The following is a 15,781-nucleotide window of genomic DNA, read 5'->3' on the forward strand; positions in this document are numbered from 1 at the left end:
ATAGATTTTAAGCAATCATCTAAGACGAGAATGTGATTGTGTGACACCATAGAGCCTCTGAAATTTTATTGAAGCCATCAAATATTTCTTGACTTGGGCATTCAAGTTGGAGAATTAATCTGTTGAATTTGTGTGTAGCTTATTAAAGAAATTATTAACGATAAAAATGTTATCTATGAAGGGTTTACATAAAAGTTTTTCTTTTAAACTTTATAACGGGATAATGTTTTCAAACATACAAAAGATGTAATTATGTGTGCCCCACATCACATGCATTTATATATAGGTATTCATATAAATATAGAAACATATGGGGAAAGGTAGAGAGGATAATGTTCATTTTCGTCCTTCAAATTTCAATCCAACTTCAATATAATATATATATATATGTGTGTGTATATATATATTTTTCAATTGACTTCAAATTAGTACTTCTAGTGAATTTTCAGCATTTATTTCTTGCCAAGTTATGTGATTTTTTAAAATTATTTTATGATGTTTTACCTTGTTCATATTAATCATTTTGGTCCTTCACATTAAAATTTTGGAACCATTTTAAAAATTTTATGAAACAGATTGCAAAAAATATTGATTTGTTTTAATATATTTTATAAAACTAAAAATGTAGTTTATTCTACATAGATTGTGTAAATCAGTTGAATATGACCAGAGCTTATGACAGAGTTATTAACAAAAAAAAATATTAGATGGACAAAGTATCAGTGAAGGGTAATGGTAAAGAGTAGTTATGTAAATCATCAATTCTTTTGGGTAAATTCCATCAACATTTTCTGGGGTTAAATTGCATAAACGTTGTTTAATTTTTGCAAAATTATAGATATGCATATTGAGATTATAGTTGTAATTAAAAAAATATTTCTCTATTCAATAGTAAAATTTTATACTAACACTCCCTAAAGTACAATGCATGACGCCTTTTCAATTGTAATTATATTTTTATTAAAAAGTTGGGCTGGAGTTAGAATTGTAGGAGAAATAATAATGTAGTTGTCTCACTGTATCTAGCAGGGCTCGTTTTTATGCATCAAATATCATATTTTAGTATATATTCATATATATATATATATATATATATATATAGTATTGGTCTTATATGAAATTGGACTTCAAAGTCATTTTATATACATCGAATTTTACTTTACCTCTATCTCTTTCTCTAAACAAAATATCAAATTATCTCATGTACATTCATTTTTACTTCTACTTTTCTTTCAAATTTCACCGTAATTAAACACACTCTTAGTGTAGTATATCTTTAAAATTTCATCACTGAATAGATGATGTACTTGTAATTGCAATTACAATCTTAATGTATATACTTATAATTTCACAAGAAAAGGGAGTGTTTACGTAATCAAACTTGGCCTCAGTGGTGTCACTATTGTATCTCTTACTCATGCACTCACTTCTCACTCGATTTTTAGCTCTTTTTAGGTCACTCTTTGCACGCCATATAAATTATATCACTTAAACGTCATTTTCAATGATTATTCTCATTTTGATTGAAGTTTTCTTTCATTTATTTAGTAATTATGTTATTGACTTAAATATCAAAGTGATGACCTCTATTTTATAGGGTAGTCCCCCATTAATTTTAAAATTTTCGTGAAAATCCTTTTATCTCTGTAGTGCTGCTGAAATTTAATATGCATCAAAAACGATAATGGGTGGCCTTGGCGTATTCTGCACACTGGGTGAATTATCCAAATTGGAAACCATATTCAATGTTAGCGAATAAGAAACAATAGTGAGCAAGAGCATGATAATCTCTACAAATCTTAAGGGGTGTTTGTACAATTATAAAATAAATATTGAATATTTATATAATTAAATTTAATCTCATGAAAGTCGTGATGTAATCTGCCGTTAAACAAATAATAAATGATTTAGAATTTCTTGTAATTATTATCTTTCCCTTTTACCACTCAGTACATTACCTAATTTCCATTCTTAAAATATAATAATAAATCAAAATTTTCTTGCCTCCACACAATATAAAAACAAATAATAATTCGTGGTTCTTAGCCGGCAAAGATGACATCATTAATATCAAGTTCGTATCTATTTATTAACTACTTTTGTTTTATTTGAATGATAGTTTCTATGTATCACTGTCTGAAATAGGAATTTTAAACATGATAAAAAACTTATAATATATTAAAAAATATTATTTATAATTATTTGAGTAAGCTTATAAGTTCTTGAAGTCATCTTATACGTTGTTTTAAAACTTATAAGATTTTACAAGATATTTGAAAATAAGGAGACCCGATTGCATCAAAAGCTTCTTTACAACGAGTAAGGAGTTCTTAATTTATTTTTAAAATTTTAACAAACTCCTTTAATAGGGTGTCTGGATAAGTTTATAAGTTCTACGAAACATGTTATAAGATGTTCGAGAATTTTTATGAGCTCTTAACTACTGTTTGGTATTTTTTTTTTTAATAAGAACTTATAGTATTCTAAAATAAGATGTTTTGAATTTGATACGATCTTTACAGAAAAAGAGTTAATGTTACTTATCTTAAGTTTTGAAAACATGTTATAAGTTTTAATATCTTATAAGCTTCTAAATTATCTTATATATAATATATTTTAGAAAAACTTAGCCAAACACTCTAAGTTAGTTATAAATTTATCACTACTGACGTGTTATAAGTACCATCGTCTTATTTTATTCAAACACTTCAATAATTTAGGAAAAATTATTTTTTTTCGTCCTTTAATTTTATCTCCTATTAGTTTAGTCCTATAAGTGTGTCTTTTGTTTATTTAGTTATGTAAGTTACCAAAATGATGACAAGTAGTTCTTCGGCCATCGAAATTTTAATTTTTCGCTAGAAAGATGACATGACAGCTGAGTTGGACACTTTTTGGGAGGTTTTAATCCTATTTGGCTTTGGATATGAGTTGGAAGACATATTGGACATATTTTAAAGGGGATAAAAGTTACAAATCTTAAATTATATTATATGTATAATTATAATATATAAAAATTATATCATTATTTTTTTAAAAAAAATTAACTTCTACCCGCCGACCTTCCTCCCTGATCCCCCAACATTCACCGCACAGGGGGCGAAAACGCCGCCCCCAATCTAGGAGAGGCGGAGTCGTTGCCCTTCTTTGTGGGGGCGATGGCGATCGCCCAAACAAATAAATTTGGGCGAAGGCGGTGAGGAGGGCACGATCGTCCTTCTCTGCGGCGGCGATCTAATCTTCGTCGTTGCAAATACATAAAAAAATTAATTATTAATTAAATTAATTAAAAGTAATTAAAAAATTATGAAAAAGTTATGTTTTTAAAAGAAAGTTAAAAAAACTATTTATTTTTTAATTTATAAATATAGTTAATATTATTTATAGTAAATAATATACTTATTAAAACATATTTAATTTTTATATTATAATGTTAATTTAATTTTTTAATTTAAATTATAATTTTTTTTAAAATTTTATATACTTTTTTTTTAAATTTGGTATTTAAATAATTGCCAGTTAGCATTAATGGCTATGTGTCATTACATGTGCTGTACACGTGTCTAAGTTGCTGGAATTTCAACAAATTGCCTACCACGTGGCAATTTCTGGTCGATTTTTAAATCTAACCGAAAAATCATGTAGAAATTAACCCTAATTCGGACTAGTTGTCATCATTTTTTTGTTACTGAGGGAACAAATAAACAAAATGCATACTTGTAGGACTAAAACTAATAGGGGGTAAAGTTAAAGGATGAAAAAAATAATTTTTTCAATAATTTATTAAAATAAAATTTGACATATTATAAGTTTAATTTATTTCTTTTTTTTTTATAAAATGTATGAACTTATAAAGTATCTTAAAGAATAAAATACATGGACAATTTTGATGTCAGGTTTAATTATACAAACACCTCTTACCCCTAAAAAATTTTACAAATATATCCTAAAAATCGTAATTATAATTAATACCGACACATCCTCAAATAGACCAACAAAAAAAAAAAAAATTGTTCAAATACCATCGAAGTACATTACATCGATAATCTTACAAAATGTACTTATAATTTACTAAACGGAAGAGATGAAATATTGATATAATATTCCCTATTTTAATAAATTTAGCTATACGCCCTTTTAATGGTTTCTGGGTTGGACTTTGATTTCAGCCCATGCAAGCTTACAACAACCATATGACAAAATAATTGGGATTTTTTATATTATCTTCCCCCTACATTCGTAGGAGATTCACAAGATTTAGTACATAAGATTGATTGAAAACTAGTCACCTGTTTAAATAATCTAAGGGGGGATCAAATTCTTAAACGTGCCCTTTGTTTTTTAGGGTCGTGTATATAGAAAATAGGATTAATTATGTTTTGTCATGTAATAAATTATAATCGATTTTATATTTTGATATTTAATTTTTTTGTATTAATTTATTATTTTAATTTTATGAAATTTTATACTTTTCTATTTATATTTGTTTTTCAACCAAATTTTTTATCAAAAAAAACATCACAGATAGTAAAGATGTCATATTTAAAAGTTATGTGATATGATGATTTTCACATATGAACAACATGTGATTTTTTTTTTGTAGAGAAATGAACAGAAAACCGATCATATATGGTAAAGTGTAAATTTTCCAAAGTTGAGATGATACGTTGCTAAAAAAACAAAAATAATGGCAAAGTATGAAAATATGTATAATTCAAATGATAAAATATAATTTACCCAAGAAAATAAAATAATTGATGTATATGTGCATGTATACGTTGTGGAAATAAGATATACGTGGGAGTTGTGTATTATGAAGTAGACAAGAGTTAGACTTTTTATTTTTAAAATAATTATTATCTGTTGTGGTGCTAATAGAAATGATGATTTATTTTCCAAGATACAATGACTTACGATTTCAAAGTAGCAGAGAAACTTTGAGAAACAATGAATCAAATAATATTTTGGAACTCTCATAATAAAAGACAATATCTTTTATTACAAACACTTTGAAATGCTCTAAAATGCTTTTCAAGCTGAATTGAATGAATGAAATGGTATGGGAGTGCCTATTTACATAAATTGGAAAGGTATCATTAAATGAATATGTGCAATAAAAAAAGATACTTTTAAAAAATTATGACATTTCATCCAAATGAACGTATCATTTTACTCAAAAGACATACCCTTTCACTAAAATAGACACATTATTTTGTGACTAGGGATAATTGTGGCAATGCTATCTTAGTCAAATACAAATATAAAGAAATTGAATAATTAGGGGAAGCATTTAGGTAGCCATTAAAATTAATATAATTAAGGGGTGTTTGGAATAAGTTGACTTAAGTGCTTATATATTTTATGTTAAAAATAAGTTGAGATGAGTGTTTCTCATTGATAATTTATGTTTTTAAATTGTTTAAATTAGTTCGATTAAGTTAAAAGTTATAAATTTATCTCCATAAGTTTTCTGGAATTTTAACTCCTTTTTTCAACCTTTTAATTTCTTTTCATCATAAAATAGAAATTATTACTGACACTTTCTAAATATCAAATGACCAGAATCGCAAATTATTATTTTGAGTTGCATATTCAAAGGCCTCTTTTGCTTGGCGCATGATAGAATTGGATGAGATGAGAAACAGAATGATCATTAATCCCATCATGATCTATTATATGTTGTTTGAGTTGAAAATTAATTATCTTGAGGCGTATAATGGGCTTCTTATGATATGATTAGGCATGATGTGATTGGATGAAATGGAATATGGAAGGATATATACTCCTATCATCTATTATATGTTGTTTGATTTAACGTATTGTGATGTGTGATATATTCCATGTAATAATATAATCTAGTATTTGGCTGAAAGGATCACAAATTAAACATAAAAAGACCATTAAGGGTATCTTCTTTTAAGTTATTTTCATTTTAATATTATAGTCTGTAAATAATTATAAAAAATAGAAAAACTCTAAATGTTTATTGAAATACAATTTTTAAAATAAAACTTCTCGTGGGAATTTTTTTTTTAACATTCATATAAGACAGAAGTTCAAAATAGCCCGCAATAGAGAGAGAGAGAAAGAATGTTAATTTTTTTTAAAAAAAATAGTTATAAAAATATAGGAAAAATTCAACCTTTTGAAATTTAATAACTAATAAAAACTCTAATATTTTTTAAAAATTCCAAAAAAATAAAATAATATTTTTTATTATATTTATTTATTAAATTATTACTTGTAGTGCATTTATTTAAGCATACATGAAAGCCAACGTGAAAAGTAGGACATATAATTAAGGAAGAATTTTTTTTTAATCCTACCTTATTAATAATCGGTTGGAATAATGTATCCCACCCCCTAAATAGAATATATTATTACACTATCCCATAAATTAAAATTACGAAGTTCGAGCTTGATATTAATATCGAGTTCTAATTAATTAATACTTTGAATCAAATGTATAATTATATATAATAGATAATTTTATCATATTTAATCATAAGAATTACATAAAATGCAAGAGGTGGAATACAATATTTCATAAATTAGTATTAAATCGAATCTGTGATTATATAATAGATAATCCTATCATAGATAATCACGAAATCAAACGAGCCCAAAGTGTTTACTTGGACGAGGCAGATTGTTAGGTGGATGTGTAGCAAACGTTTAGGTCTGCCAAAATTAAAGTTGGCTGGTATACGATAAAGTGATCATGAATGGAAAAAGTGTTGCCTAGCTATCTTCCAATTCAATTTATAATTACTACTAATAATTAGTCCACAAAGCAAAGATGGTTTGGTTAGCGCACCACATATGAAAATGAGTTACCATAACTATGAGATTGTACAATCCTATGCTTAATTTCTTGTATGTATCTTTAATATATACTTAAAATGCGCGGCATGAAAAATCATCGAAAGAAATATAGTTTGCACAACGGGTATTAATCGAAACTTTTGCAAGTAAGGTCAAAATATTTGGTACAACTAAAACCTATGACAAAATATTTTGACTATAGAAAAACCTTAACTAATGTTGATTAACCATGGTGAAAACTTAAATTTTCGCATCTAAGCCCTGGTTCAGGGGGACATCTTATTCTTCCTACGACAAAGTCTTGAAGTCCTACTCGAAGTAGGTCCCTCAAATAAGCCCTCATTCAAGGAGGCACAATAATCTTGCTCGTCCAAGACCTTTTCATAATATATACACATCTTTATTGTTAATATTTTCTTACTGAAAAATGAAGCCCTCAACTGGAGTAAGCATAAAAGGTACCCGCTAAGTCCTTGTCCGTGGAGGCACCTACATAAAAGCCTTGCTCCATACAGGCATGAAGTAAGCTTTTCTTTTTCTAACCATGCTTATGCTACTAAAATTCTTTCAGGAATTCAAAAAGAAAAATAGCTCCTTCTTTAAGCCTCGCCTCTAAAGATGTCTATTCTAATAGATGACTGAAATCTCCACTTATTAAAGTGGGGACTAATAATATGCATAAAAATAAACTGGCCCAAAGAGTCCAAACAACTCAAAAAGAAGAAAAAAAAATGCAATGCTCATAGTGCCTAAAGGGGGCCCAATTCGAAAGAAGGCCTAGGAAGCCCAAGCAGACATCTTCCAGAAAATAGAAGTCTAGCCAACCAAAATCCGAAAGGGTCCTAATCTAACAAGGCCTCATAGGCCCACAAGGAAGAAAGGGACCCGAAGCCCCCTAGCCAAACTCAAAAGTCCACCACATGGTGCCCACGAGGGACTTTGGTGGAGGTCATGCAGGACCTTTGGAAGTCTCTCTCACAAAATCGGATAAGGACCAATAACCCTCTCAAGAACACATGGCAGTCCCAAGGAGAAGTACTACAAATCCTAACATACTTGGATTTTAACTAGGAGAGGTCTTTTCAACCACCTCCCTGAAAATCCAAGAAAGCAACTACCTTATCCACCCAGCAGATGCACAACATAATCCAACAGTCCTCCAAATCTGGCGGGAGTCCTCTAGCTATCCCTCAAATCTGAGGGGGATCAGCCAGCCGCTGGGGACTCAGCACCAAATTTGAGAGAGATTTAGCACGCTCCCCCAATTCGTGACCTTCTAAAATAGAGCTCTCCCCCAACAGAAAAAGGACACTCATTCAATATGTACACACGATCAGAAGGGCATGGTTAGAAGGACATTTTTATTCACACATGTTCACATGATCAAAAGGACATGGTCAAAAAGACATTCATTCACACATGTTCACACGATCAGAGGGACATGTTTACACGCCTTCATATGTTTTGACATGTTCTTCACTTTGAGTCGACCTACAATAATTTTTACCCTTTTGCTACCATTTTAGCTTAAAGAAGCACTGTTATTCGTACTTAGAGTTTTTGATATCGTATCAATCTCTCTATTATACACAAAATCAAACAATAACAGTCTTTTCGTCACTCATTTAACCATTTTTACCTTCTAATATTTATTTCATCACTTTTCACTCCAATTGAAATTTACACGCATCTACTACAACTATACATACTAAAATTATTGCCTCCAAACACTCATAATTTTCTTCTCATTTTTCATTTTGCTATTCAAGCACTCTCAACTTTTGTGATTACTAAATTTATAATTTTTTTTACAAGATTCCTTGCAAGCTATTGCAAGCACTCTCTTGAATATCAAAAGTTGAATTCGGCTATATGACAAGGATTGAAGATTGATTATTTGAGTTGTATACTCTAAGTGTTTATGTGGAGAAGGCGCACTGTTAGGTCGATGATGTAGCAAACGTTGAGGTCTACCAAAATTAAAGTTGGTTGCACACAATAAACTCATCATAAATGGAAAAAGTCTTGCGTACCTATCTTCCAATTTCAATGTATAATTATTACTAATAATTAATCCACAAAGCAAGATATTTTGGTTAGCACACTACATATGAACATGAGTTACCATAACTCTGAGATTGTACAAATAATCCTATGTTCAAATGAGATGTTAATTTCTTGTATTTATTTTTATTATAATAAATTGTGTTGGATGTGTGTTTGTGGGACGTGTGCATGAATATTAGCATATGGCCTAATAGTCAAAAATTAAAATAAAATAATATCCAAAAAATAAAATAAAAAATAAAGTAAAAGACGAAACTTGAAGATATTGTGGAAATTATAAATTGTGAGTGGATTAAGCATTGAGATTCATTGAGTTGAAAAATAAATTTCACAGCCAATTATTGTGGTCTAGCGGCAGGTTAAAGTTGAACATTATCGCATTCATGATATAGGTTTGAATCATTACTAAGGCTTTTAGTATGCAAAAATATATGCTCTGACCTATATGTTGATTTTCACGTGGTTAAACGTTAGTTTTTACTGTTAGTAAGTCTGCTATCAGAACTCTGGGCGGCACACATGGCGCAAGCGCAATTCTCTCTAGTGGATCAGTAGGGTGCCACTTCTACTTTCTCATTTATATTAACAAAAAATTAAAATTAAACTTCAAATCTCGACACTAGAAAATTAGGAGTTGATTTTGTTTTTAACCCGTTTAGATTATGAATATTATCAATTCTCTCTTTTGGAGTTAGAAAAGCTTATTAAACTTTACTCTCTAAACCTACTTCCACAAAAATACCCAAGCTTATTAAGGTGTAATTGCAATATTTTCCACGGGGTGTTTATGTAAATTTTGTATTTGAATAGGGATATAATTATAATTTTACATAATGTAGGGGGTGTTTGTATATTTTGATTTAACCTTAAAAGATGTCAATATAATTTATCTAAAAGATTATATGAAGTAATAATTATAAAATTGTCAATCAAAACATATATTAAACGACAATAACATGATCTATTCTTTCCAATATAATTATTAATAAAAAAAAATTATAGACAATATTATCACTATAGACAATTAGTAACAACTTATAAAAAAAGCTTGTGAACAAAGTTGTCCCTACAAAATATATTTTGTTAGTGTTGTTTGACTTTACAATTCTTTTTTTTTTTTATTTTTTATGTAGTGCTACTTGACTTTACAAAAGCATACTTTACAAAAGCAAAAAATGGGCAAAAGCAATTAGAAGCTTTTACGATTTTTATAGAGTCTAGGTTTAATTATACAAATATTTTTTATTTTATGTAAAATTATAGGTATATTTTCTGACAGAATTTTAGTGCACTTCATGGGATGTTTGTGTAAAATTTTATCATTGAATATAAAATGCACTTTTTATTACGATTAAAATCTCAAATAATGTATTTATAACAAAGAATATGAGGTGTTTGTGCAATTAACTATAACTTTAGGGGTTGTCTATTTAATTTACCCTTTTTAATTTTTGTTAGCAAGTTATGTGAACAATTTCATCCTTGTTAATCTATTGAAACCCATGCTTCCTTTGACCTTATTCTATACTAATACATAAAAAAAAGAAAAATGACTTCTTAATTCACGCACAATGATCTGTTACACTGTGATATTAATTTTTTTGTTATATCAATAATATTCAATTTAAATTTTCGTGTCGTTTTTTTTTTATTTTTTATTTTATCATAAAATGTGATGTGCTAGTTTATATGTTATTCTTATATATAATATATTATATCTTAAAGTACAAAATATTATCAATTATATGTATGCAAAAACAACGGCTATTTTATTAACTCACCGACTCAGTTCTTTTCACCACTATGACAACAAGTAGTCACAACAGTAGGAGTGTGCAGTCAATAAAGTCATATCAGCATACCTAAATTGTATATCGCGTATGCAAATGAAATACTACATATATTTAGTATATTTGGTTCGGTAAATGATAAATGACATTTCAATTATCTAATTTATTTATACCAAATACTGAGTATTTTAATATATAGTAAGGATATTCTAGTCATTTCATATCCAAGCAAAATTCATTTTGCCCGAAGCTTTTCTTTTTTTTTTTTTTTCCCTCCGTTTCGTTGCGAAACTTCTCAAGTCAACTCTTGAAGCTTCTATACTTTTGAGAAGCATTTTTCAAAGGTGCGTTTGCGAAATTTTTTTTGATATTTTCTTTTATCGTAAAAGTAAAAGTTTATGCAAACACTACCAAGTCCGTCTTCATTGAATGTATTTCTATTATTGTATAAATTTTCATACAGAAACGAAATATGTTTGAGTTCATTTATAAAGTTGCGAATAATTTTTTTCATTATTGATGTATCAAATTAATATATTTTTATTTAAATAAAATTATTTTTTTATTAATTTAGAATTATAAATTTATTATGAATCCGTTTTTTCAAAAAAATAACAACTAATGTGAAAATTACTAAAATATTTTTAACAAAAGCACATAAAAGCAAAACGATATTTTCATCTTTAAAATAAAAAACTGAAATTGAAAAAATTAAAATAAATACAAAAAAAATAGCTCCCTATTCTACAGCTTCAATTTTTTTTTAAAAAAGAAATACTCTAAAGTAAATTTAAGTATATATATATATCAGTGTCTTATAGGGATTGTAATTATACATAGACGTGATTTAAAAAATTACACCTAGTACTTCTGATATTTGATTTTATTCAATAAATAGATTCATCTATTAGTAAAATTTAAGATATTTGTTGATATAAGCAAAACAGTTAAAGAAAAATCCACATTTATCTCCGATTGACTCGCAAACTTATTATAGTTCAAAACAAATCTTTTCTGCTACCAGACTACCTTACAAGGATGAAAATATATCTTCACATGCATTAGCGTGTGAAAATATATACCGATAGTTTAGTCAGAGAAGATTTATTTGAGACACAATAAATCTTTAATAAGTCAATTGAGGGCAAATATAAATTTTTATTCAATTCTTTTATTGATGTCTATGAATTTCGTAAATTTTAACTAATAAATGAATTTATTTGTTTGACGAAACAAACGTCATAAATACTAAATGCAACTTCTCTAACCTACAAAATTATACGTATGATTATATTACATTTTAAAAGAAATAATATAATTATCTCTTAATTAAATTAATTAAAAAATATATACACAAAATTAAAAAATATATGCACAAACATTCATTGTAGTGAACCTTTGTAACCTCTCACACGCTAAAAGGTCACTTAACCACACACATAATATAAACATACTCCACCGCCTAATTCCTCCCTGCCCAACACATAAAATCCTCTACTTTTATCTTTTTTTTTTAAATAATAATTACATTATTACGTAAATATATTATTAAAATTATAGTTTTAAAAAGTATGCCAATAAAATCTTTATTTTTAATTAGAATTACAATAAATTTACATAAAATGATACAAATAATCATAAATATAAAAAATTTAAACTCATGAGTTCATACTTTTTCAACGGGTCAAGAGCTTAAGAATTAGGGATAATTACACTCTCATCTCCTAAGATTTAATATAATTACATGTACACTCCAAGGTGATGTGGGATATTACATCTAGTACTCTTTGAATTTGCTTCCATCTAATAAATAAATCCCTTTATTAGTTAGAATTCACTGAATTTGTTGATGTAAAGCAAAAAAAACTGAATAAAAATTGATATTTATCCTTAATTGATTTATTATTGACTTATTACAAATCAAACAATTTCCTTGTTACAAATCAAACAATTTCTTTTCATTTTTTGGTTAACTACCCTTATAACGATAAAGATATATATCCTCACATATATTAACGTGTGAAAATGTATAAGAATAATTTGATCAAAAAAGATTTATTTGACCTGCAATAAATTAGTAACAAGTTAATTGGGGGTAAATATGACTTTTTATTAAATTTTTTTAATATCAGCAAATCCAATGAATTTTGTTCAATAAAAAAATTAATTTATTAGACGCAAGCAAATTTTAAAAATATTAAATATAATTTTTTTAAAATTATATATAATTATATTAAATCTCAATAAAAGAGGGTGTAATTAGAGAGTTTTTTGTTTTTGTTAAATTATCCGTAAGAGTTAAGAACCTCACTGTTCCCTTTTGACTTTGGATGTTAATGCACGCAACCGCGCGCGCGTACACATACACATTTGGAATTATTTTTTCAACTTCAAGTAGGGATTTCGGCAAGTTGTGATTGTGACTTGGAGAGGCGCTTGACAGCATAAGATATAATTATGCTTAAATTTGTCATTTAAATTTTATACTATTTCAGTTTTTATCTTTTTAATCATTTACTTTGTGAATAATTTTTTATTTATGAATATTCGGTATTAATTTAATTTAGATAAATTATCCATTTTTATCTTTTTTTTATTCAACTAAAGAAATATATAAATTTAAATTATGCATATGATTAAGAGTGTGTTTGGCTATATTGTTTTCAAATATATTATAACATCCTATATTTTATAGGATGTTTTAGCAGCTTATAAGTATTAATTTTATTTTAAAAATAAGTTTTTAAGTGTTTAAATAAAATAAAATGTTAAAATTTATAAAATATTAAGAATTTGGCATAATAAAATGATAGGGTATTTGAATAAAAATATATTTACATTCATTCTAGTCGAATATTAATATAAAATATATAATTGATATTGTTTTTGGTAATGCAGTGATTATTTGTGATTGGGACAATTACATTTTCCTCCCCTGAGGTTTGGTGTAATTATATGTAGACCCCTAATGGTTTGAAAAATTATATCTAGACCCATGAGGTTTGCTTCTATCTAACATATAAGTCCATCAGTTAGTCAAAATTAACTCAATTTGTTGATATTAATAAAAAAATTAAATAAAAGTTGATATTTACCCTCGAATTGACTTATTACTGTTTTATTGTAGGCTAAATAATTTTTCTCGAACTAAACTATCCTTATAACGGTGAAGATATACCTCCTCACATGCACTAACGCATGAAGAAGTATGAGGGTAATTTGGTTATAAAAAATATTATTTGACCTGCAATAAGTCAATCCTGGATAAATATAATTTTTCTTTTATTTTTTTTATTAATATCAATAAATTCAGTGAATTAGGAGACTTATTTGTTAGACGGAAGTAAATCTCGTGGGTGTTAGATGTAATTTTCTAAACAACATCGGATCTATGTGTAATTACATCAAATCTTAGGGGAAGATGTTGGGTGGAAACCACAAGTGATAAGTCCAAGTGGCGAATGCCCTAATCTACTATTACAACGAACGTTGGTTATGAAAACCCTTAGTATTACAAACTAGTATACAAAAATATTAACAAATCTTATACAGATCTAAAATAACAGAATATATATATTATTTACAGAGTTGTTAAATGCCAGGAATAGATAAAACAAAATCAATAAAGAGATTGGCTCAAGAAGCTAGATCTTGAGAGAGAAGCCCACAGCCACTGCAGACGGGCAACCTCTCACAGTTGCTTAGTACCCAAATACAACTACTCAAGCCACACAGACCGCTCAGGCTCACATAGATTTCCACACAGGAGATTATTCACAAAGAACCTTTAATTGTAGAAGAAGGGAAAGAAGGTTTCTGATTCGGTGTGTATAAGTCAGAAACCATGGGAGGCTTTTATAGAGGTAGAACATTGAAGACGGAGAGATAGAGAGAGAGAGAGAGAGAGAGGTGGCAAAGAAAGATTTTCCACAGGACAGGAGATTGGCAGAAGGAAAAAACAAAAAGAGAGACAAGGGATGGGAAAACAATGAGGTTGTGGGAAATAGGGTTAGAATTTCTGAAGATACGGATATAAGTATTAGAGGAACCAAGTAGGGTAGTAGAGATGGGTTGGCCAAGGCAGCTGATTTGAGCGAACCATCCAGGTGAGAGGGCTTAGGCACTTGTGGATTCGGTCTACCAAATGGTCCTGGGTCGTTTTATAATAGAGGAAAGTATAATTATCTCTTTATAATATTTTAAATTTATATTTTTCAGTAAATATCAATTTTATAGTAATTTTATATTTGTTCAACAATATTAAGTTATTATTAGATAATGAGACATTTGTTCTACATCGATTACAAAAAGAATTAAAAAATAAAATTCTCCAAATCCTAGAGAGATAGTGTGCGTGCGTGTGAGAGAGAGAGAGTAAATGTGTGAATAAGGACAAATTTTTCCATATAATCTTACAGAGCTTATTAAATATTTTGAAAAGTTAGATGAAGTTGGCTTCTCTTTTTTCTTCAAAGAGGGTATAAGATCCAAAAAAATCTTAAGTTAATATATTATAAGCTTTTTAAGAAAAATTTTGTGAAACAATTTTTTAAAATTTATACACTATGTTTGTTTTTATTTCCAAATTATTTTCGAAACAAGTCAAAACATACTCAATGTTTATCATCATTCAAAAATACCTTATTTATGTATTTTTGAATATTTTAGCATAAATACATGCATATATATACACACACACATATATATAAATATATATAAAAAAGACATGATTTGACAATAAATAGTAATTTTTGTCTCCCAAAACACAACAATAAACATATAATACTTATTTTAAATTATCTCAAAAAATAAATCCAAACATACATGCTATCTCTAACACACACTTATTTATCTTTATTTTTCTCTCTCTATATTCATAAAACACAACAAAACACTCAAAAAATGAATCCAAACATTATGATAAATTTTCAAATATCTTCTAAGGTGATTCGAGAAACTTATAAGTTTATCCAAACCCCATGCCAAGTGTGACTCTAACTGTTGTCCGCATCTATAAAGATGAGTTGGTTCACATTTGGGATTCTCAAATTATTTTTCAACTGTAATTAAAATTCTTTGCAAGTCTGAAAAATTATTTT

Source organism: Sesamum indicum, linkage group LG7 (genome assembly GCF_000512975.1).
Source record: "Sesamum indicum cultivar Zhongzhi No. 13 linkage group LG7, S_indicum_v1.0, whole genome shotgun sequence".
NCBI classification, from domain to species: Eukaryota; Viridiplantae; Streptophyta; class Magnoliopsida; order Lamiales; family Pedaliaceae; genus Sesamum; species Sesamum indicum.